The 22,458-nt window shown below is 34.8% G+C and overlaps 1 protein-coding gene across 4 annotated transcripts in view; it reads right to left on the bottom strand.

Moving 5' to 3' along the window:
* Positions 1-2,818: 2,818 nt before the first annotated feature.
* The window catches only part of LOC149572138 (F-box/kelch-repeat protein At1g67480-like), a 50,107-nt gene continuing 30,467 nt past the window's right edge, over positions 2,819-22,458 (bottom strand). The window contains exons 2-3 of one of the 4 annotated variants that reach the window (XR_016359901.1): positions 9,095-9,287; positions 2,819-3,297 (exon numbers count right to left, since the gene is read on the bottom strand). The gene's annotated coding sequence lies outside the window, so the exon portion shown is untranslated. Of the gene's footprint in view, positions 3,305-9,094; positions 9,288-22,458 lie in introns of all 4 variants that reach the window. The other 3 variants (XR_016359902.1, XM_089813430.1, XM_089813429.1) reach the window with 3 other exon arrangements.

Below are 22,458 nucleotides of genomic sequence, written 5' to 3' on the forward strand. Positions count from 1 at the left end.
AAGATGGAGACTCAAGAAGCGTCAAGGTTGAGGGTGAGTGAAAAAAGGAAGCCAAGGAGGAAGTAGAAGGCATTTACGAAAAAAATATGTTGAGGATGCGCTGGAAGAAGACGAAGCGAAAGAGGAAGCCTCAAATTCAGTGGTGGAAGAGGTCAAGGAGACCTGTCATGATTCCAGTTTCACCATCAATACCATTGATTTCACCTCCCCTTCCCCCTTCTACTCAAATAACAAATGATACATCCCCGATGATTGCCACTTCCTCGGAGAGTACCAAGAAAAAAGAAAAAGAAAAGGTTTTATCTAACCCAAATTTTTTGCAGGTTCGAAATATTATGATGCCTAAAGACAAATGTGCAGATTGCTAGGTTCTAAAGGGTACCATGGAGAAGGCCAATGGAGATATTGAAGCCGTAAAAGTCCAATTTACCCTGAATGAGCGTTTCAATACCCTATCAAGATTCATTGTGAAAAGGACGCATGCAATAGCTACTATGTTGCAATTGCTCCAACAAGAGGAGGATGAGGCATTAAGCATTGATGACTCCAAGAAACTTTATGGATTCCTAGTTGACGATTGAGCGAAGATCTTACTATCGAGGAAGGGGAAGGAAAAGGCAAAAATTAGGCCTTTGATTTTCATGTTTCTTTTATTGTGATGTGTGTTTGTTGCGAAGACCCAACTGTGAAAACTCTCGATTGGCCCTATGTGGACTTTGATGGTTACTAAAAAAATTAAAGTAGTTTTAGGACTTTTTTATGTTATTGTTATTATAATGGACAATGTTATAGATCTGATTATGTAGGTTTTGTGGGAACGGGTTTTTGATATTATATGTTAAGGATGTAAATGTGTTGGTTATCATGTAGTCGGTGGTCTGTTATTAATAGGTTTTCCATAGTTTTGTTCTTAAGAGCCAACCCCCTTGTTTTGGTCGCTTTAATGTCAAGAACATTTAAGAAAAAAAGTAAGCCCATCCTAATGCTCTCTATTAAAAGACCTAGCAGAAATATGAAACCAAATATATCTCATCTCATCTCAAGGACATGAAATTTAAAATTAGTGCACTACACAAATTACATTTACAAATTATAAGGGAATTTGACAAACATTATACGTGATCACAAACCTAATTTTACCATATATTGACCTAGGAAAATGTGTCCCTTTGGTGTACACCATCTTTAAAAGTGTGTATAATATCAGAAGACTTCGGATATTAGAAAAGGTAGAGAAAAAAATAACAAAACACAAAACATGAGTAACCTAATCATTTTCACAAGTACAGGGCATCTCCATGAGCGTGGATCTGACGCAAATCCGTAGACTTGACCAACACATTACTAGATTAAAATCACTCTTCAGTCACAAAACTGAGTACCATTGTGAATTCACCAGCACCTTACTAGATTGATTTCATTCTTCAGTTACAAAACTAAGTACCACTATTTATTACTTTGATAATCATATGTCCAAAATATAAATCTCCCTGTTTATAAATCTGGGATTATTTGTGATTATGGATGTCACATGTTGAATTGGCTAAACTACACTTCAGAAAGTTTATTTTCCTTTACGATTATATCACCTGTATTTTGCAGCTCTTCAAGTATATGTCGAGCAAAATACATAAAAACAAATTGGATCTTGTCTTACAATTTAATTAATTGCTTCCGTATTCGGTGATCTGTGTAAAAGAATATTACAAGACCCCCATATAATACTCTCATACATTTCCTCTGTGGCCATCTAAAAGCATAGATTTCAGTCTATATAAAAACCAAGTATTCAGTAAATAGGGGTAAACGTCAGGATGGCTGGCAGTCGCAAGAAAAAAAAATTCATAAAATCGTCATTTAAAAAACTACACCTTGAAATTTCCCTAATGCAAAAGATGGATCTATCGCACAAAGGCAGTAGTTGTATAAACGAGAGAAAAAACTATACCGTTCATTAATGCAGTGTTATTTTGAACCTGCGCCTGCACATTCAGCTGGGTATCAAGCATTGGGAACTTACTGCAATGACAAAATGTTAGCCCCATCTTCCTTTGCAAATCATCGTAAATGATGTTTTTCAGAACGGGACTAATACAAGCCAATTGTGTGAATGAAATATTTCCATAAAAATTATCCAGGTTATTAACAATGTTGAGTGTGAGCGAAACAACGGGAGAACTCCATTATAAGGGATTAAGCTTTGCAGTGCTTTAGTTACCTCTGAACACATAAATTGAAAAGGAATAATTAACTCTGTATGGTGACTATTGGAATAAAGCTTCCTTATCCTTCCTTGCATGGAATAAACAATCAGAAGCTACCAATCTTAGGGGAAATCTGAACTGTCCTATTCACACAAGGTAAACCAATAAAGACCCCAGAATTGGAACTGAATGAAAAGTAAGCTCAAATTGTCTAAGTCTGGTTACGCGTGAAGTTCTCTGAAGGCAATGGGGCAAAGAAAATACCCAAAACATTAAAAGAATAAACTAAGCAAGATCATGACAGCGGATCACATGAAATTTTCATTTGATTAGGGTCACCTTAGGGTCATATAAACGTGTGCTTAAATATCAACATCTCCACAAATGTTGAAAGATTAAAAAATGCTTGATTAATACCGTTTAGTGCAATACACCACTTACTCTTAAACAAGACTAGATATGATTATACCCAATAATAAAAGGTTGTGAAGACTTACTAGAACTGTTCTTGAAGCATGCATTGGTTGGATGCAACATCATGATCTAAGTGAGAAAGATACATAATTAACTCCAAAATTCTTGCATTCTGTTAACAATATCTTCTAAGGAGAGCATTTTTAAATCTCTGACAGGCCTCCAAAGGTCAATTCTCTTTTACTTAGTAATCCAGACAGTACAAACAATGTTTTTTAAACCATGAGAGTACTTCAAGGTTGTCTTTATTGACTGTATATTTTACATTAGAGAAATGACCAAAAGGTGAAGGTTATGAACAGATTACACAACTCAGAATGATTACAATTCCGAGCACGATGCCTCATTCATCAACTTGTACAGCATTATTTATAGTTTAGGTCCTTTGTGAGTTAACCCAGATATTATGATAAATGTTGCTGCAAAAGCTGTATAACTATATTAGAAAGATTCGGCTTACTCCAATTTGGAAATGGGGAAAATTTTCTCATCCGATGAGCACAAGCATCCAACAGCAGCAAATACTTCATGATGTGCCAACTCTTCTCTTGAAAATTTGCAGATAAGTAATACCAACAATTATAGGACCTCTTCCAGGCTCCCAACAGCTGCAGGTGTCCTGATAGCTTGCCCAAACACAAAACAAAACAAATATAATCAGACATATATCATGATATAATCTAATGTTTCACCTGCAGAAAAATAAGAAAATTGAGAACAACAAATATATTCCATCACGGTGATAAATTAGTTTATTCTGATTGCCAACAAGCTGTGACATTAATACACCCAATAATAGCAACCGTGGCCATAATTTCAGATATGATTTTTAGATTTCCAAATGGAACAACCATCTATAGTAGAAAAGATGGTTAACTTTTCTGGCTGGGGAAAATGCTATGAACATGTACACGTAATAGAAATTGTCAAAAAAAAAAAAAGACAGACCAGAACAAGCAGAAACAAGAGCTCGGATGGAGCTAGAGTCACTGCCTATTATAACAAATTTAAGGCTAGCTTTGTTCTAGGATTAGGACATTGTTAATTTTGTTTAGTCTATATGATATATGGCCTCAAATTTAATTATAATTTTGAAAAAAATCACATATTCTATATTAAATTAATGAAAATAGTATATGAAAAGAGTATGTACCAAGTACATGATGGAAATGTTTTTGATTTGAATGACAAAGAGATTAGTCATATTTGAAATTTTGAAAAATTCTAGTCAAACATAATACTCCAATTTGGAAGAGCCTTTTCCATACCAACCATTACAATTTATTATCTACAATCTACAAACGCAATCCAAGATTTAACATTTTTCTAACATATATATTAAAATTATTCTATTTTATTTTCAATACATTAATAAAAAATATTTTAAATTACAATTAATAAATTATAATCAAAATAATAGAAACCACCAAAATTAACCAATTCATCATAAATTTATTATTTGTAAAATATATTACAACACTAATCATAATTCTAAACAAACTTTTAAAATTTACTTGTCATGTGCCTTAAATCAGGTTAAGTCATAAACCATTTAATTAAAGAGATGTCAATTTATACGTTGGTGGGCAAAGGATAAGTAATTTACAAATTATTATTTTTTTAAAACAAAAACTATGGCCAAACATTGTTGTTTCCGTCTCCTCATTGCCCATCATAAAGTGGAGAGGCCTTTTGCGAGAGATTAATGTTAAAAGATTTATAGCAAGTAAAACTTTGAAATAAAAATTGTCAGCAATACGACGATGTCATCCAGCCACCACCAATAGCCGCTGGCCAAACATTGTTGTTTCCGTCTCCTCATTGCCCATCATAAAGTGGAGAGGCCTTTTGCGAGAGATTAATGTTAAAAGATTTATAGCAAGTAAAACTTTGAAATAAAAATTGTCAGCAATACGACGATGTCATCCAGCCACCACCAATAGCCGCTGTCCACATATAGAGCTATTTTTAATTTTTACTCGACTTTGACTATTTACAGAGTCAGTGATTACTTCTCCATCATTAAATCAAACCGTAAATTTGGAGTGCATCTGACATGATTATCAAATGTAATTAATATTATTGATTTATATTTTTCTAATTTTTTTAATAGCAGTATTTGTGTGCCAGATGAATTTGATTAGCCCATCAAAATCATCTATATATCCTGATCTAAAAAAAACTTTAAAATCACATTTTTAGATGAATGCTAATAGAAACTTTAAACCCTAAATAAATATTTTATTAAAAACTGTATATCATATTAGAAACTGTACAGGAGATCATTTCCAAACAAAAAAACCCAGCATCTCAAATATAGTTTTCAAAAGCAGATATGGTATTGGATAAAGAAATGCCACACTTTTAAAATCTCCTAAAATATATACTACTAAAATAGAAAAATTATTAAATCACACACATTACTTTATTCATAAGTCTAAATTCATAGGCAATACCACTAAAAATATATAGAGCTATAGATATTTTAATTTTATATAATTAGTTTGTAATATTTATTTTACAAGAATTATTAACCTTTTATCATTTTGGCATGAATAACGTGTGTTATGTCTTTTATGGTTAACATGCAATTCAAAAATAGGTGGCATGAACAATTTCATGCATCTGAACAGTTGTTCAGCTACCAGACATTATGACAGAACACCGAATAATCATTTCTTCCCAGTGAACAAGGTGTTAGTAGGAGGATGATCAAAAGATGGGCCAAGCATTGTGAAATGGCAGTAATTTTAATTCTTTTTCTAACACCTCTACATTTCGACTTGCACAACAAATTTGAAAATGGCAGAGGCAAAAAACGGTGAGAAAATCTTTGATGGTGGCTGCTTAAATTCCTTGTGGAGACATTCAAGGGTGGGCAGTGAAGATGAAACTTTCGAGGACTGCTATTTATACCACTTCCATTGTTTCATGGGTGGGATGGGAAAACTGCAGGACGGCCTGACATAAATCGTAGAAGCCTGGAGTCGGTGCAGGGTAATTGAATACACCAATTCTTTGACTTGACAGAGAGTTCGGTATTGTTGTTTATGTTTAGAATGCACCCATGAAGCTAAACAGATTGAAAGCCTTGTCTTCCACAAAAGCGACATCACATGGCCTTCAATAGTAAATGTCCCAAGAAGAAGAAATGGTGCTGGTTCTCACATCCATCTTTAAATAGGGAGCTAATTGTGCTGTAAATATGGGAGATTTTGTTAATGTCTTTACTTGTAAAGTTTTTGGACAGAAGACTTTCCAGGTGACTCTGCGACAAAAATAACGCCGAGTCTGAGCATTTCAAAGGAATTAATGGATGATTTCTTGGGAACGGCTGCTTATTTTTGGATTGGGGATTTTTTTCATTTTTTAGAGTGGATTGGGTTGCGCTGTTCTCTTGATGGATTGAGAAGGCTGCACAAGCGCCTTGATGGTATTCTGGTGCAAAAGTTTGAAGAACAGAGGAGTGGACCTCTGCCCTAGAGGACGACATCTAGATTCAACATTCTTGTAATTAAGTTCAAACTAACTTCAATAACAGAGTTCTGTAAAATTTGCTGTGTCACAAACATTGTGAATTCTTTGTTTCAGTGCTTTCACTAGGGTCTTTAAGCAGCGAGTTGTGTGGAATTGATTTGTGAGGAGACTGTAATTCATACACGGATTTCCAGCCACAAATCTCAATTGTGGCAGGGTTCCTCTGGAGGCCACCACTACATTTGGAGAGTTAAATGCTTATGTATTTGCAGTGGCAGATGCTGCTTACAGGCAAGGCCACTGAGGGCCGACTTAGCTTGGAAAATAAAATGTTGATTTCTACTGATCAAATAGACGGCTTTCGTTGGAAATTCCCTCTAATATCCTACACTTGAACTCTGTATAACTGAGACTCTTTCAGGCTCGTCTGCTTATATATTTTGCGAGTATATCATATGACCTTACAATATACAATTCCACTATCTATAATTGTTGCCTTACACTGATTTTGATGGCATCAAGCTAAGCATTCCATCCTCCTTACTTATTCCAGTCTCAACTTGTATTTTCCGCTTCGTGTTTAATCCTCCAAAGCTTGTTTCAGAATTTGAGATTTTGCTGAAAGACCCAATTTGAAGTGGAAATATCAGGGCTTCTGCTGATTCCAACCAATGATTTGTCACCTGCCATTGACGACATATCTAAATCTGCGTTTAAACCGTCCATGATTAATAAGAAATTTCTCTTCATCCAAAAGATCATAATTTGCATCAACGTGCAGAGTAGTGGATATGCCCTACAGTTTCACACACCGCCCACCGATGGATAAGATGAAAGAGGACGTTCCAGATACTTCTAGAATTTGGAGGAAATTTAAGATGCTTGCCATTTGTCTGGCTATCTTGTCGGAGAGACAATCACCCATGCTTCTAAATCCGTCAGCACTGACGGTAATTAATGCACAGTTATCTATTCACTTTTTTCCCCCCTATTTTTGCTGTAGAAAAAACAATTTTACTCCCAGCAAAATTGAAACTGACCAATAAGAATTCCAAAAAATTTGACAATAAGAATTCCAAAAAATTTGACAATAAGAATTCCAAAAATTTTGTACAAAAAATTGATTTAAAAAATAAACCAATTTTAGACCTTAGATACAAACATTGAAAATAATTAATAGAGGGAGGTCTAATGAAAACATTTTTCATTAGTGCCTAGGCAGGGACTAATAAGAAATGATAAATGATAATTGGACTAATAAGAAATGATTAATGATAATTGAACTTTCAAATGATGATTAATGATTAATGATAATTTTATTATTTTCTCTTGCTTTGGGATGTGTGCAATCCCTCTCCTCCTGATCTCCTTCATTTGGTGAACCTATGCTAAATCTGCAACTTACATTGTTTTACACCTCCTGCTCTCTCATCCTGATGATGGATCACGTAGTGTGATTCGAAACGTTGATGAAAAAAATTTCACACAATCTAATCCAGAAACTCAGTATAACTAATAACGATAATTGAACTTTCAAATGAAATAAACATCTACAATTAAAAATAGAATGCTAATTCATCTGGAAAAAGTAAGGTATGCACATGTATACACAGTAGAAATCATCTGTGAAACACTAAAAAGATGTAAGAAAATGCAGAAAGTACTGCATATCTAAATTCAAGCATTTTAGCCTTTGCCGCAAGGAATATCATATGTGATCCAGTGTACTCTCTCTATAGGAATTGCATACAACAGAGCTAAAGGCGTCCCCAGGTTCACTGGATTAGATCTTTTGGACATATCATAATCTAAAAACTATTCTGCTGTCTACATAGTTGAATAATAAAATTTCTGGGCACAAGCAATATAAGGTAGTTGTCCAATAGGCTCAGCTGAGATTTATTAAAGCATTTGCAAGAGCATCAAATAATTTAGGTTCCTCTCACTTCCATAAAGAGGCCCATAACCCTAGAAAACCTGTAGTGATGACGATGTGTAATAAAAAGGTAGTACACTCAAACATAACCCAGGTTTAACAAAGTACACTCAAGCATGATGCGGCTAAAATCTAAAAACTTTTGTCCAAGCTTACCACATAGGAATGTGATGATGCCTGCCCTACCACCTTAAAGGCATGCCCTAACATCACCCAGTTTCTACCAAGCAAAAGGTTAGTAAATTTAAAAATTGAATGCCGAAATAGAATAGTGTGCCAGCATACCGTATTGTTCACCTTCAATTAATGCTTAATAAAAAGTAAAAAAATATTCTGATAAACTTGCTCAGAAACTACCCAGCTTATAGCATCATGCTACTTAAACTTCTGAGCTTGCTTATTACACGTATAACCTTTCTGAAATATAACAATCAGCATAGGGTTTTTCTCAAAGTTAATAGGAAACACGATTACAGGTGCATTTCCAAATTCGGCCTCTCATGGTATGAGTATGAGCAAGCAAAATGCTGAAACGGTCATGTATACTAAAATTAATGATTTTCTTATTTAAGATAAGATATGCCAGTTCTATGACCTTCAGCTGAACTTATTTTCGTATATTTCATTAGAAAAAGGTCAAGTCAATATATGATGTAACTACAATCAGCATACATAACTCTTGCAATGTAACCACGTACCTTTCTGCAGATCATAAGCAATATAAATTCATACATCACCATTAAAACATTTAGAAGTATGACTCAACCAAAGGAAATACGCTTTTCCAGAAGTACACCAAGTCAAGATATGTAAAATTCCACAGGTAAGAGGTGGAAATCTAACAAACTACAAATTAACACGGAATTGAGCATTTTTTTTCAATCCTGACAGATGACTTGACATTTAAATCAATTCTTCTACATTTGAACGAACTTATATTATGATATGTAGCATAGAGGTCAATTTTGGTTTTTATCTTTTTCATCTTCTTTCTAGTTTTTACCTTCCGATATATCCAGAGATGCTAACAGTACACATCTGTGATAATGGGAGATTTCAGAAGACATCTGCTTGAATCAACAATCATCTTCAGCCAATCCTTCATACTAGAAAGTCGAGGACATACACCTGTGATAATGGGAGATTTCAGGAGACATCTGCTTGAATCGCCAATCATCTTCAGCCCATCCTTTATACTACAAATTCAAAGACGTACCGAGGGTCAGGATCAACGTGTCTTTTTCTATTTTTGGGCCCCACTGCTATAGTTTTGATAGAATTTTAAAAACAAAAAGGGTGTAATAAGTTTAGGCAAAGACCATTTATCTAGTTATTTGTTAATGTTCGTCTCTGAAAACCCAAAGATTAAAACTCATTAGTTAAATTATTACTGTTTAGGGCCCTAGGGGCTTATTTCCATCTTATAAGAGTAGTTTTATGGGTGGCAAAGGTGGGAGTAACTAATGATTTTAGAAGTATTTGCTTGTAAGAGACAAAATGAGGACAAGAACCCAATAATAAATCAAATATTATAAGAAACATATGTTCTTTATATTATATATGTTAACTGAGAATGTAATCACAAGATTGAGACAGACAGCATACCCATCAAATAACTGACAAAGATGCAAAACATATGAAAACAAGCTCCAAGTGTGGCTGCCTCCTTGCCCAAAGATACATCATAAACAATGTAAAAGTGGAAAATAACTTCAAACCAAATTTTATTAATACAAGAAAATATTTATCGTGTTTTTATAAATACTGTTCAAACAAGCCTCCCTGGTAGTTCCCATCCAACAATCCAAACTGAAGTTGGACACAACAAACTATTTCTCAATTGAGTTTGTGAGAAAAGTGCTAACATCTAAGTTGCCAATTCGGGTTCTGGTTTGGTTAAGGATACGTGGTTTGGGTACGTGGGTACGACAATTTTTCCCCTCCTTGCGGATTCACGTTTGTCCATATATATATATATATATATATATTTATTTATTTATTTATTTATTTATTTTCAACATCAAAGTTACAAATACAAAAAGAAGATTGATGCTCATAAATCCATATTGGCGAATAAAATTATAAATAAATAATTGTATTACTAATATGGTTTCAGATTACATCCATTACAAATTGACATCAATTCAGACATGATCAACAAACGTAACTAATGGCTGGGTTATACAAATCTATCAACAGTAATATACTCGGCTCTTCAAATTTAAAAAATTAATCCGTGACCATCAAATGAATCAAAGTAGGTTGCTGTTCACTACTGTCATAAACTAAGGCCATTACATAGACCAATTTTAACTTGAATAATACTAGCAAGCTGTTGCAAGACACTATGTAAAGCTGATGCAAAGAGCATGCTGATGAACAAATCAGAAATACATACATAAACTAACCTACTGCCTTGGGGTACTTCCTGGGTGCCCATGTTTTTTGTGTGCCCCTTCTACGAAGGACCCAAAGAGAACTCATGAAGTACCCTGGAAGAACCTGTACCAAAACTGTACCAGTACCAGGACCCAGGCCTAAACAGCAGTACCCGGTAACTGAGGCTAACATTGATCAAGACATTTGAAGCTTCTTTCCATTCAGAGCAACATGTTGATCCACACTGGATTCACCTTTGGTAAGAGAGTAAAAAATTAAAAGTATGTGCAATCATTTAGTAGTAACTTTTATTCATGACTTTTGCAAATGGTATAACAGTCAGAATTGGGGTAATGTATTAAAGAGGGTCCAAATAAAAAAGTGGATGTAACACTATTTTGAAATTTGAACAATAATAAATTAGTAAACCCCCATGCTGATAAATAGGAGATAATAGCTGTTGAGGGCCGTGTGGAGGATTAGGCCCTCATTTGCTAGTAAGCACATGTGCCATCCTACGGGTAATTTACTACCACTGCTATCATATCAATACTTAAAAACTTACCAAATTATGGTTCCATTCACTTGTCAGTTAGAATACAGAAGTATATTGTGTTGGCATCATTGATGCAGATTGTATTGAGGAATGTTGCAGTACGAGTTTGCTGCCAAGATGATCCGTTGTGTTGTCATTGATGTCAACTTAAGTTGTGTTGGTTGGCAGTTTATCGGGTGAGCTGCTAAGTTCAGAGGTACTTGAATCCCATGTTGCGACAGTAGCTGGAGTTAAATTGGAGTGTACGACTCAAACGGGAGACTTAGAGATGTCTCGTGATGTTGTATTTTGGATTGCACAGGCTGGCAACAAGCATGGAGACAGTTCTGATCGATTGAAGGTTGACAGAGCAACTGGGAGAACAGTCAGTGACAAATGAATGAATGATTTGATTGGTTGATCAAATATACGAGGTTTCAAGTGTTGTGGTTCAGCCTGCATTACCCAGGCTCAGCCATGTGATTACTGTTTCAATCGCACAATGATTCATGTACCGGAAGACATAATTTCAGTGGATTGAAGATCTTTCTGTGAAAAGTTGAGTATTTAAAGCAGTTGACATTTGATTGATAATTTGGTTGCTACCAGTGAATCATTTCATGATCCAGGTGTCGTCATGAAATGGCAGCATGATGTGTAATGGTGAGATGATCTCGTATCGATTGTGGTGATCAAATTTCTCGAAGTTATGGAAGTTTGTGGGAAAAGTATAAAGGTCTAACTATTCTTGGTCAAATCGATGAGTGATTACATTTAGAGACCATCATCGATTGGTAAATGATGGATTAGGGTTTGGTAACACATGTTGGTGGACCAGATCAATTCAAATGATGAAATTCAAGTCTAACGCATTTTAGTAAGGCAGTGGCGTCCTAGCCAGTGTGAAGTGTATTTATATTCAGCTTGATGTATTTGCAAAGTTGTAGATCGTGGATGTCAGGGGCGATTGGGAAGTATGTGGATTGTCTGCAAAAGAAGCAAAGATTGTGCTTAACTGGTTCTGTACAAGAAAAGGTGCAGTGCTATTCTCCTATCACTTTCACTTGTTGAATCCTAACAGGTTCTCCAAGAAAATCCCTTAACCTGATCACTCTTTAACAGGGTGAGCAAGATCCTAACATGTCTGAAGTTGAAATCCCTTAACAGGTGGCTCTTTAATTAGAGTCCTAAATCCTTTAAAAAGGTTACTCCTCGTAGGGTAAAACTCACAAAGCTAGACGTAAGGGGTAAATCCCTTAGCCGGGTGGCTCCTAACAGAGAATTTTGTAAAATCTCCTAACAGGGCTGGGCCTTTAACAAGGCGTACTTCAGAAGAGTGCAAATACTTGTGGGTAGTGGGTACTAATTCCCACCGTGGTTTTCCCCTCTAATCAAGTGTTTTCACAAACAAAACTCTTTGTGCTCTTGTGGGGATGAATTTATTTGTCTCATAATTTGTTGCTTCACAAGATATAAGTTAATGCATGCAGTTGAATGCTTAATGAAAAGGTCTGATTTGGATTGCTTGGTTAACAAAAGTTTACGATTTGGTAGATTACGATTTAGTCTTCACCATAACTAAATTGTTATGAGCTTACAGCTTTTCCAATTTGCGTCAGTAAGTGTTGCAAGAATGCATTTTATCTACCAATTTCCAATCAAGCGAGCATGATGCAGTCAAACTTATAGGTCCTCAAACAAGGAAAGTCTGTACCTTCTCCAAAATTAGTGCAGCTCAGATCTCAAAACATAGTTTCCCAAATTTCCATACATCATCAATCTTTTTTAATAAAATATTTTGAAAATTTCTTGGTTTTCTAACAAACTCTACAGATCATCAACAGCGGAAAGCTCCGTTGGTACTACTAACATAAAAAAACAGCTCATCGAAAAACTAAAATATTGCTTTTCCAAAAAAGAGCCTGTTAATTATTGTGGTTTTGTAACCACCGTACACAAGGTTCGTGCAGATCCTAAAAAAGCCAACATCATTACAGAATCGTCCACACCATTAAACATAAGAGACAACAGCCTTTTGGATGGCATGTAGAATATTATGCCCATTACTAATATGGTATAGCTTACGCCTCAATGGAAGCTTGGAACAGAAAATACCTTCCGAAGCCTTAAAATTGCTCCATGGTCAACATTAGCAAGCATTTGATGTAGAAATGTATGCCTCTCATTTTAATTAGGTGTAGTTCTTTAGTCAGAAGGATGTGAGATTTCTTATCACTCCAAAGCCTTATAACATATCAAAGTCAGTTCTGGCATGTGTGGCAAAGATTATGTATGCAGGTCATGAAGTGTGTTGTTCCTGATTTGCCAAAGTAAAAACTAAAATATATTATGCTAAGCATATCTTATTTTCAGCAGCTCCAGCTATAAAAATTGCTTCAACTGAGCATCACGTTACAAACTTTCCCCACATATAAGAGGAAAAGAAGCACAGTGGCTTGCATCCCTCTGATAGTACTCAACAAACAAAAAAGATTCAACCTTGGCAAAAACTCAGCAAAACTCAACAACTTATTATATACTTACATTTCTTTAAAATTTACTTTTTAAGCAAAATACAGTTTTACTGCTGACCCACTTAAAAGACAAATTTCTCAAAACAAACCATAATCTGTGCAATCAGCAAACAATCACCAACACAAACGATGGAATAGTGCAATAAAGTAATGTTTGCAATGTAAATGAGAAAAAACTACCAAACTCAAGTGAAATGGGGGAATAAATCAATCAACACAATCGTTGTCAAAGAGGACCATCTAGACACACCATTTGTGAGTGTTTTGAGTGGCAAATACCTTGTAATCACATGACAACAGATATACAATAGTGTAGGTCATCAAATAGTGTGAGTACCTTAAAATGTATTTGCAAGGACATCTATTTCATGTTGTTTGGCAATAGAGCACTAGAGAAACAAATGTTTCTAAATGACAAACATAAAAATGCCAACAGCATTTGACAAAGACCATACAATCAGCATTAATCGTGAAATTGCACAGATACCTTGTTTTTCCGAAAAGAAAATCTACATTGAAATAACACTTTTTTAGTCATAATAGTATCATTAAAGTTTTTGTCTCGAACTCATCAACTGAATTTTCTGTTTCAAACCCATTCAGTACCCACCACAAATTCAGCATTAGATTATTAAAGTACCAAAATCTATATTTTTTCTCAAAAACCCAATATGATCTTCTATTTGTTCAGAGGTCAGTGCCTCCATCCCCTCTAGGTTGATGCCTCTGTCCAGCATAGACCGACGGATTTGTGAGATGTGCTTAACTACCTCCCCTGGATCCTTGTCTCTCGATGTTGTACTGTTCATTGACAGCGCAAGCTTTTGGTGTAACGGCAGCAGTGACTCCGACAAGTGGGATCAGAGCGTTGGTTTACAGGTTCAAATCCCTTGGGTCGTACTGAGGGGGGGATTGTTGAGAGGTCAGTATCTCCATCCCCTCTAGGTTGGTGCCTCTGTCCAGCATAGACCGATGGATTTGTGACATTTGCTTAACCGCCTCCCATTGATCCTTGTCTCTGGCTGTTGTAACGTTCATTGACAGCTCAAGCTTTTGGTGCAACGGCAGCAGTGATTCCAACACTATTGCATCCTTAGATGATATGGAGAATCTAAGTGATCTAAAATAAAAATATACATCTAGTAATCAATCTTGTTTTATGATGATTTTATGAGCGTACATCAGCTTAGTAATCCTGTTATCATTTCCAGATGCTCCATGACATGTAGAATACTCAAGAAAGTGAGATCTGGCTTCATTTTCCACTAATCAGATACTTGAAAGCAAAACCTCATCTAAGTATTCTTGTTGTAATATCGAATTTTACAAGTGACATGATTTACTCTACATGTATTGTCATTGCATCTGAGAGGCCTCAAGCATAGTCATTTCCATACAAAATCTATAAATTTTCAAGTTCATGATCAAGAAGGTTGACATTTTTTGGCCTAGCATTTTTCAGCCATAGTCATACCATTGTTTGAAGACTAGACCTGTGTACTGTGAAGGACAATGCAAACCCCTGAACCCCCTGAGCTAGCAAACCAAGTTTACTAGAATCTCGCTTTAGGTCTGGTCAAATATTGAAGTGAACTTGGCAAAGTACAGCTCCATGACTCTCTGAGTCTCATGCTAAAACTCCCGAGTCTTGAGCTCAAACTCTTATGCTTGGTGCTTGGACATGAATGCCACACTTCTTAAGTGAAATTTCAACTCTTTTAGATCATTTTTTGCTTTTACTTGCCCAGTTCACCTACTGGAGCATCAACATAGTGAGATGATTTGAGAAGAAAAACTTTGAGCATTCAAAGTTGATCAAATCGGCAAACAGAAGCAGCAAAATTGGATGCAATGGAGAGAAAAAAAGACACTTTTTGAAGATACAATCTATCATCATTTTGATATTGACTTGCCTCGTAGCTCAAGGCTTGAAGTATTAAGTTCCAGTAGGAGGGGAAAGATGAAGATAGAGATTGTTTTTGGTTGTTTTTCATTTTGATATCATCATGTGTAAACAGTTATGATGCTGATATACATTTGTTATTTATTATTTTGTTGTATTACAGTGTATTGTTCAACTTTAAAACTATGATTTCAAATTTTGAAAGCTTGAGCATCAAATGATGTATAACATTCGACTTATGACAAATTGATAGTCGAATTCAACTTCTGTAAATGCATTAGTTTTAGTTTTTGGAATGAATATGAGGTAACAGGTTTTTACCAAATCCGTTTTGATTCCAAATCAAAATTTTGTTTTGTCAAGCCCAGTTTAAGTTCTCAAACAATGATCCATACAATCACACCATCCTACTTTCTATATTATGCACAGTTTTTTGCTATTGTGCAGTGCTGACATCATCACTTCAAATAGGAATCCTTCACCATTGGCTATTTTGACTTTGAACCCCAACACTAAAAGATAGTATCTCAGTCAAATAAACAAGATTGTGTATTTTTTTTATTTTGGGCTCTTTTCAGCTGCTATTTCTGGTGTTATCAATTTTGAGGTCTCAATCATTTTCCAAAATTTGAGTTATATTTAATATTTTATTGTTTAGTCGTGTCTTTTAGAACTTCCACAAACAAGTTTCATTCTACGAGTTACTTTTCTTTTGAAGTTGATATTTTTCAGAGCTCTACATGATGTAGTTTTTTGGTCTTTATCGTCGAAGCAGATATCACTTTCAACATTGAAATCACATTTGGGCCATTTTAAAGCTCTATTAATAGTGTACTTGGCATTGCAACATATACTAAAATAGAGTGCAAAACCATACAATCTCAATGAGAGTCATTGTGCTTTCACTTTTCCATGTGGTTTTTTTTACTTGTAAAGCTAAGTAGGTTTCCAAGAAGATAAAAGAGAAGCCTAATTAGTTAAACTTTTGATTTATAGCTCTATTCCTTACATTTCCACGATAAATATTTGAACAGAATTAAGGGTTTGAAAGAACATTTAGTTTACTAATACTGTATTATATCTTTCAAATGGGAACGGTTTTCTAGAAAATAAAAAAGGCAAATCTAGATTTTAAACTCTGCTACTCCTGGCTGTATCATTCTTTCATTCTACCTCAATTTAAGTAATAAAGTACCTAGAAATTTGGAAGGATAAAACTAGTTTATTCCCCTGTTATTACAGTTGCATTAAAACACATTTGGTTCCTATATAAAGAAGGGTTTCGTAGATTATGATTTCTTAATGATGATTTCAAATTTGTTAAAATACTTTTGTTATGTATTTTTCAGACCTTGGGATTTAGCACCATGCATCAAACCTTAAGAATGTATTCCTTATGTATGGTACAGACCTTGGGATTTAGCACCATGCTGTTCTATATCAAACCTTTGGAATGAATTCATTATGTATATTTCAGACCATGTGATTTAGCAACATGCTGCTCTATATCAGACCTTGGGAATTAATTCATTATGTATGTTTCAGACCTTGGGACTTACTGTTCTATATCAGACCTTGGGAATGTATTCCTTACGTATATTTCAGACCTTGGGACTTAGCACCATGCTATTCAATATCAAACCTTGGGAATATATTCGTTACATATATTTCAGACCTTGGGATTTAGCACCATGCTACTCTATATCAGACCTTGGGAATGAATTCATTATGTATGTTTCAGACCTTGGGATTAGCATGTGTCAAAACTTGGGAATGAATTTGTTATATACATTTCAGACCTTGGGATTTAGCACCAGGCTGTTTTATATCAGACCTCGGCAATGAATATGTATATTGCAGACCATGGGATTTAGCACCTTGCTGTTCTATTTCAGACCATTGGGGATAGAATCAGGTTAATGATTTCAGACATTGGGAAATAAAACATGTAATCATTCCAGACTTCGTGAAGTAAAATAAAGACTAAGCTCGTACCTAAGAAATAGAATAAACCTTAATCTTAAACAATCATGAGCCTTAAACTTGATTATCCCCTTAAGTGGGTAAGGTTAGGAAAAGATTTTATCTTGTCTATAGGATGAAATCATTCTTATTCCATCTTCAGTTTGTGAAAAAATTTTGATTAGAATGTTGCATTGACTGCACGGTCATACGTGCTTGCACAAATAAGACCTTGGCCAAGGTACACTAAGTCGTTAGTCAGTTCTGTACCAGATACATGATTGAGTCAGAGGTCATAGTAGTTAGAAGTGCCTATAACACCAGGATTCAATTGACTTTAACTGATGACCATTTGACACCCCTGCAAAGGGTCAAGCCCAGTTCGAGTAGGAAGTGAACAAGGGCATCAGTAGATCCATGGATGGGTGGTTAAAAATGCCCTAGTGATATTTTCCCTCCAATAGTGCATTAGAAGGGACAAGAGACAAAATGCAAACCTTGAGTACATGAATGCAGTAAGAAGCCCTAATCCCATCTGTACTTGTTATGGTAAATCAATGTTGTTGTAGTTGTATTAAATAAAGGAGATGAAAGCTCCTTATATAGACTTACAAAGACGATGTTTCTAAAAGAACAATCGTGAACTAAAGACAAACAGAAACTACCCAATAAACTAAAGACCAACAAAGATGACCACTAAAGAAACATTACAATATTCTAATACCCTCCCTTAATGATCATTCTCTAACTGTTGTGTTTTGGTCATAAATTCTTCAAAACATTTGTTGTTGTTGAGATCCTCCCAAGATCTACAGAATGTCAACAACAAAGAGTAGCCAAAATCCATCCAAAAAAGAACAGAGAACGGTGTCTTCTTCAAAATGCTTTGCAACAAGAGACGAGAGACTGCCACTAACTCTGCCATTGAGATGAGTATGCCACTAACCCTCCCATAATCAGCAAAATATCCGACTAGAAATCATCACAAAAACATCCAACTTAATTAAATAACAAAGTTGCTCTTCCCTAGAGACATAGACAAACATTAAGAACAGCTGACACGATTTTGAGGAAAAATCAGCAAGCCCTCCAAACTTTAAAGATGAGTATGATGCCCCAAAATAAACTGCGAAGCCACAATTTTTTTATGAGAAAATTGACGAAAAAACCAACATAATTTTTGAAGTGAAAAATTGATCAAAACCCAGCATGATTTTTGAAGTGAAAAACAATTGAAACCAAACAGCACCCGAGACACAAATAACAGAATACAAAACTTTGTTTTTGAGGAAAAACGGTAAAACCCACCAAATTAATTTTTAGGAAAAAATTATAAACCCACAAAGGAATCCCACACAATTTTGTGAATTACAAAACCAGATATTTTTTGAGGGAAAATATTATGAAAACCCATCAGATTATTCTTTAAGGAAAAATTATAAAAACCCATCACAGATTTTTTAAGGGAGAAAATTATGAAAACCCATAGCGAAACCTTCATGATGCAAAATGCAAGACTTTGCATGGCAAAACAACACATGCAAGTAACAAAATGCACATGCAAGAATATGCAACTTACGTGCAAATACATGCAACCTTCGAAAATCAAACACTATTGCTCAAACCAAGAAATCACGCAATCAAAACCCTCGACTAGGCTCACGATTTTGGGCAAAAAATTTCAAAGGTGAACCACAAAATTTCATAAAATAATTCTTATGAATTTCAATTTCAAAAATCAAATAACAAAGTTCTAGAAAAAAACACAGGATTAGAAGAGGCTTGAATTTTTCTTCAAAAATTTGCCAAATTTTATGAAATCCCATTGACCTGCTTTGATACCATGCTATGTTAAATTGATGTTGTTGTAGTTGTATTATACAAAGGAGATGAAAACTCCTTATATAGATTTACAAAGACGATGTTTCTAAAAGAAACAATCGTGAAATAAAGATGGAAATAGAAACTACCTAATAAACTAAAGACTGTCTAAGATGACCATTAAAGAAACATTACAATATTCTGATAGTACTTCAATTATGATAATTTAATTTCATGTATCATACTCCAGCTTCATTTCTATAGACCTTTTTCTATCTCATTTCAACACTTCCTTCCATTTAAAAGTTCATTTTAGTCTTAGTTTTTACAAAAAAATGCACTAATATTGTTCAAGATGTTAGATCTACTGTAATAGGATTCCATTCATTCAATTCCTAATTCATGTTATTAGTTTTGTTTATTTATTTATATATAGATTAGCCTATTACACCATTATCAACTAATCTCATGTGTGTTTATTAGATCACTCACATAGGTTCGAGCAAGCTAATTGAGTTCACTATCAATTCAATGATGGTCAAAGAAACACTTTGTGGTTCTACGATTGCAATGTGGGGAACACATCGTCAACCTCAACTCAACCAATAAAGCTTGACTACAAAGTTGCTTTTTGTTCATTTTTCTATGGCATTTGCCAGGGTACATCCTTGGGAATCATCCAAAAATAAAGTTTCATAAAAGAAAAGGCATGTAGGGCTTTGTAGATACTAGAGTTGGTTCACAATGATTTGGCTAGACCATTTTCGCCTCCTCCTTTCAATAGGGCTAAAAATGTTTTATTATTCATTGATGACTTTTCAAGGTATGCTTGGGTGCAATTTCTTCAACAAAAAATTGAGGTATTAAAAACTCTCAAGATTTTAAATCTTTTGCAAAATCAACCATCATTTTTTGTGCGCAAATAATTGAGAATATCAACAAACATCTTAGGTAAGGAAACCAGATCAAGGCAATTGCATCCATCAAGCAAAATGGAAAAAAATAACAAGTCAATGTATAAGGCACAATTGGTTGCAAAAGGTTTTTCTCTGATCCATAATGCAAAGATGAATTCCATTCACCTTACTTGCAATCACTGCAACACATTGCTAGGAGGTTCACCAAATCAGCATGAAGAGAATGTTTCTTCATGAAGGTCTTGACAAGAAGATATGTAGGTAGCAGCCATAAGGTTTCATATAGAAATATTCTTTGGTTTGCCAACTGTGAAACCTATCTACTACCTCAAACAAGCCCCTTGGGCTTGGTATGCCAGAAGGATTTCTTCCTTGTCACGCGGGTTTTCTTGATGCCAATCAAATCTAAATATCTACATTTTGCACAATATGATTCTCTCCTCTTTTTAGTTCTTTATGTTAATGACCTATTAATCACAAGCAAATCCCCATCCATTGAAATAATAAAAATGCCCCTCGTGATAGGATTTTAATGATCGACTTGGGATCACTACATAACATTCGTGGGTTTGAGATATTTCATCTACTTCTAGGATTGCCATTGCATAGTACAAGCATGCGCTTCTTGACTCGCATGATTTCACATGGCTAACTACAAGCATGGCATTAACTTCAATGCTCATCATCTTTTCTTAATAGTACCTTTTATCAACTTGTTGGGAGCAATATTACAACATCGATATATCATGAAGCAAGTGACCCTAATTGAGCATTGGGAACTCGAGACTTAGGTACCTAACAAGTTTGAAAGATTCACTGAACCCAACAAGTCCCATAGGCTAGACTCAGTTGGGGTGGGGAAAGAAATTAGTTAGTTTAATAAACTAACAATCTTTCAATGTTAGCTTTATTAAATGCCCATCAAGGATTTTAACTAAAAAATGAAAATGGTATGTGTCATGAAAGTTTGTGTGCTTTTGAAGGTTTCCATTTGCGCTAGGCAATGAGGCTCCACCCTTCAACCCAACCTTGTCTCACAACAAAGAATGCGCGAGGGATGTTGCCCCCAAACCCCTATCAAACTCTAAATCTAACCAAGTAATAAACCAATGATGAATCATGTGCACACAATCTACAAAATATATATTCCTTTTAGCAAATTTTTGCTTCTTCACAATCAAAAGCCATAATAAAGGATTTCTATGTTCCATACTTTGGACAACTTCTTTGATATACAAGAGTTGTCGTAGAAAAAGTTGGCATGCTAAAGTCAATATACTACTAAATACAAGTTAAGTCAATTAGGAAGAAATGGCACTTTTAAAATGCCAAAACTGCATCAATTATATCTTCGAAGGTGAGGTTCTTGTATGGGTTGATCAAGTGGATCAAGAAGCAAAAGCAATGGCCATCGACGAGGAGGATTAAGCACAAGGAGAACCCACGGATGGTGTTGTCAATAAGACATACGCAATTATCACGACCATATCATCATCTACGACCTATCTTAAATGCTAGTGCAAGACTTGCCATGATGTTGGGATGCGCTATGCAGGCTCCTCTGGGCCATAGACTTATATTTTTAGTGTTTGTATGCCATGGATTTCATAATCAATGAGATTTGTATACCTCTAACAATAGATACAATTTTTATTTATATATCTAACAATGTTGCTACCTTCAACTAAAACTTGAATTTCATTTTAAATAGTTTTAATATTTTATACTCATGTAATTAATGCATACTTGTGTATATGATCAAAGTAGTTCTATTTGATTAGTTTGTTGTGCCTTTAAAGTTTATTGATTGAAGTGTTTATAAATCAAGTTTTAAATCCATAAAAATCTCTACATTTTACAATTTCTTCAATTTGTTGAATCTAAGCATTCAAACCAAGTTTGAGTCTTGCAACTATGGTTGGAAACCTTAATGGATTAATTCATATGAGGGTTGATATTTAATATGTTGTAGGTATGGTCTCTTTTTTTATGCAAGAGCCCCATGAGTTGTACTAAAAGACATAATGTTGCTACCTTCAACTAAAACTCAAATTTCATTTTTGATATTTTATACTCATGATTAAAGCATCCTTGTGTATATGGTCAAAGTAGTTATGTTTGATTAGTTCGTTGTGCCCTTAAAGTTTATTGATTGAAGTGTTCATGAATCAAGTTTTAAATCCTTAAAAACCTCTATATTTTACAGATTCTTCAATTCATTGAATCTAAGTACTCAAACCAAGTCCAAGTCTTGTAAATATGGTTGGAAAGCTTGATTGGTTAATTAGTACGAGGCTTGATATTTAATATATTGTA

The sequence above is a fragment of the Cupressus sempervirens genome, chromosome 2 (genome assembly GCF_028749045.1).
Source record: "Cupressus sempervirens isolate cs-2001-9-10 chromosome 2, ASM2874904v1, whole genome shotgun sequence".
NCBI lineage: Eukaryota > Viridiplantae > Streptophyta > Pinopsida > Cupressales > Cupressaceae > Cupressus > Cupressus sempervirens.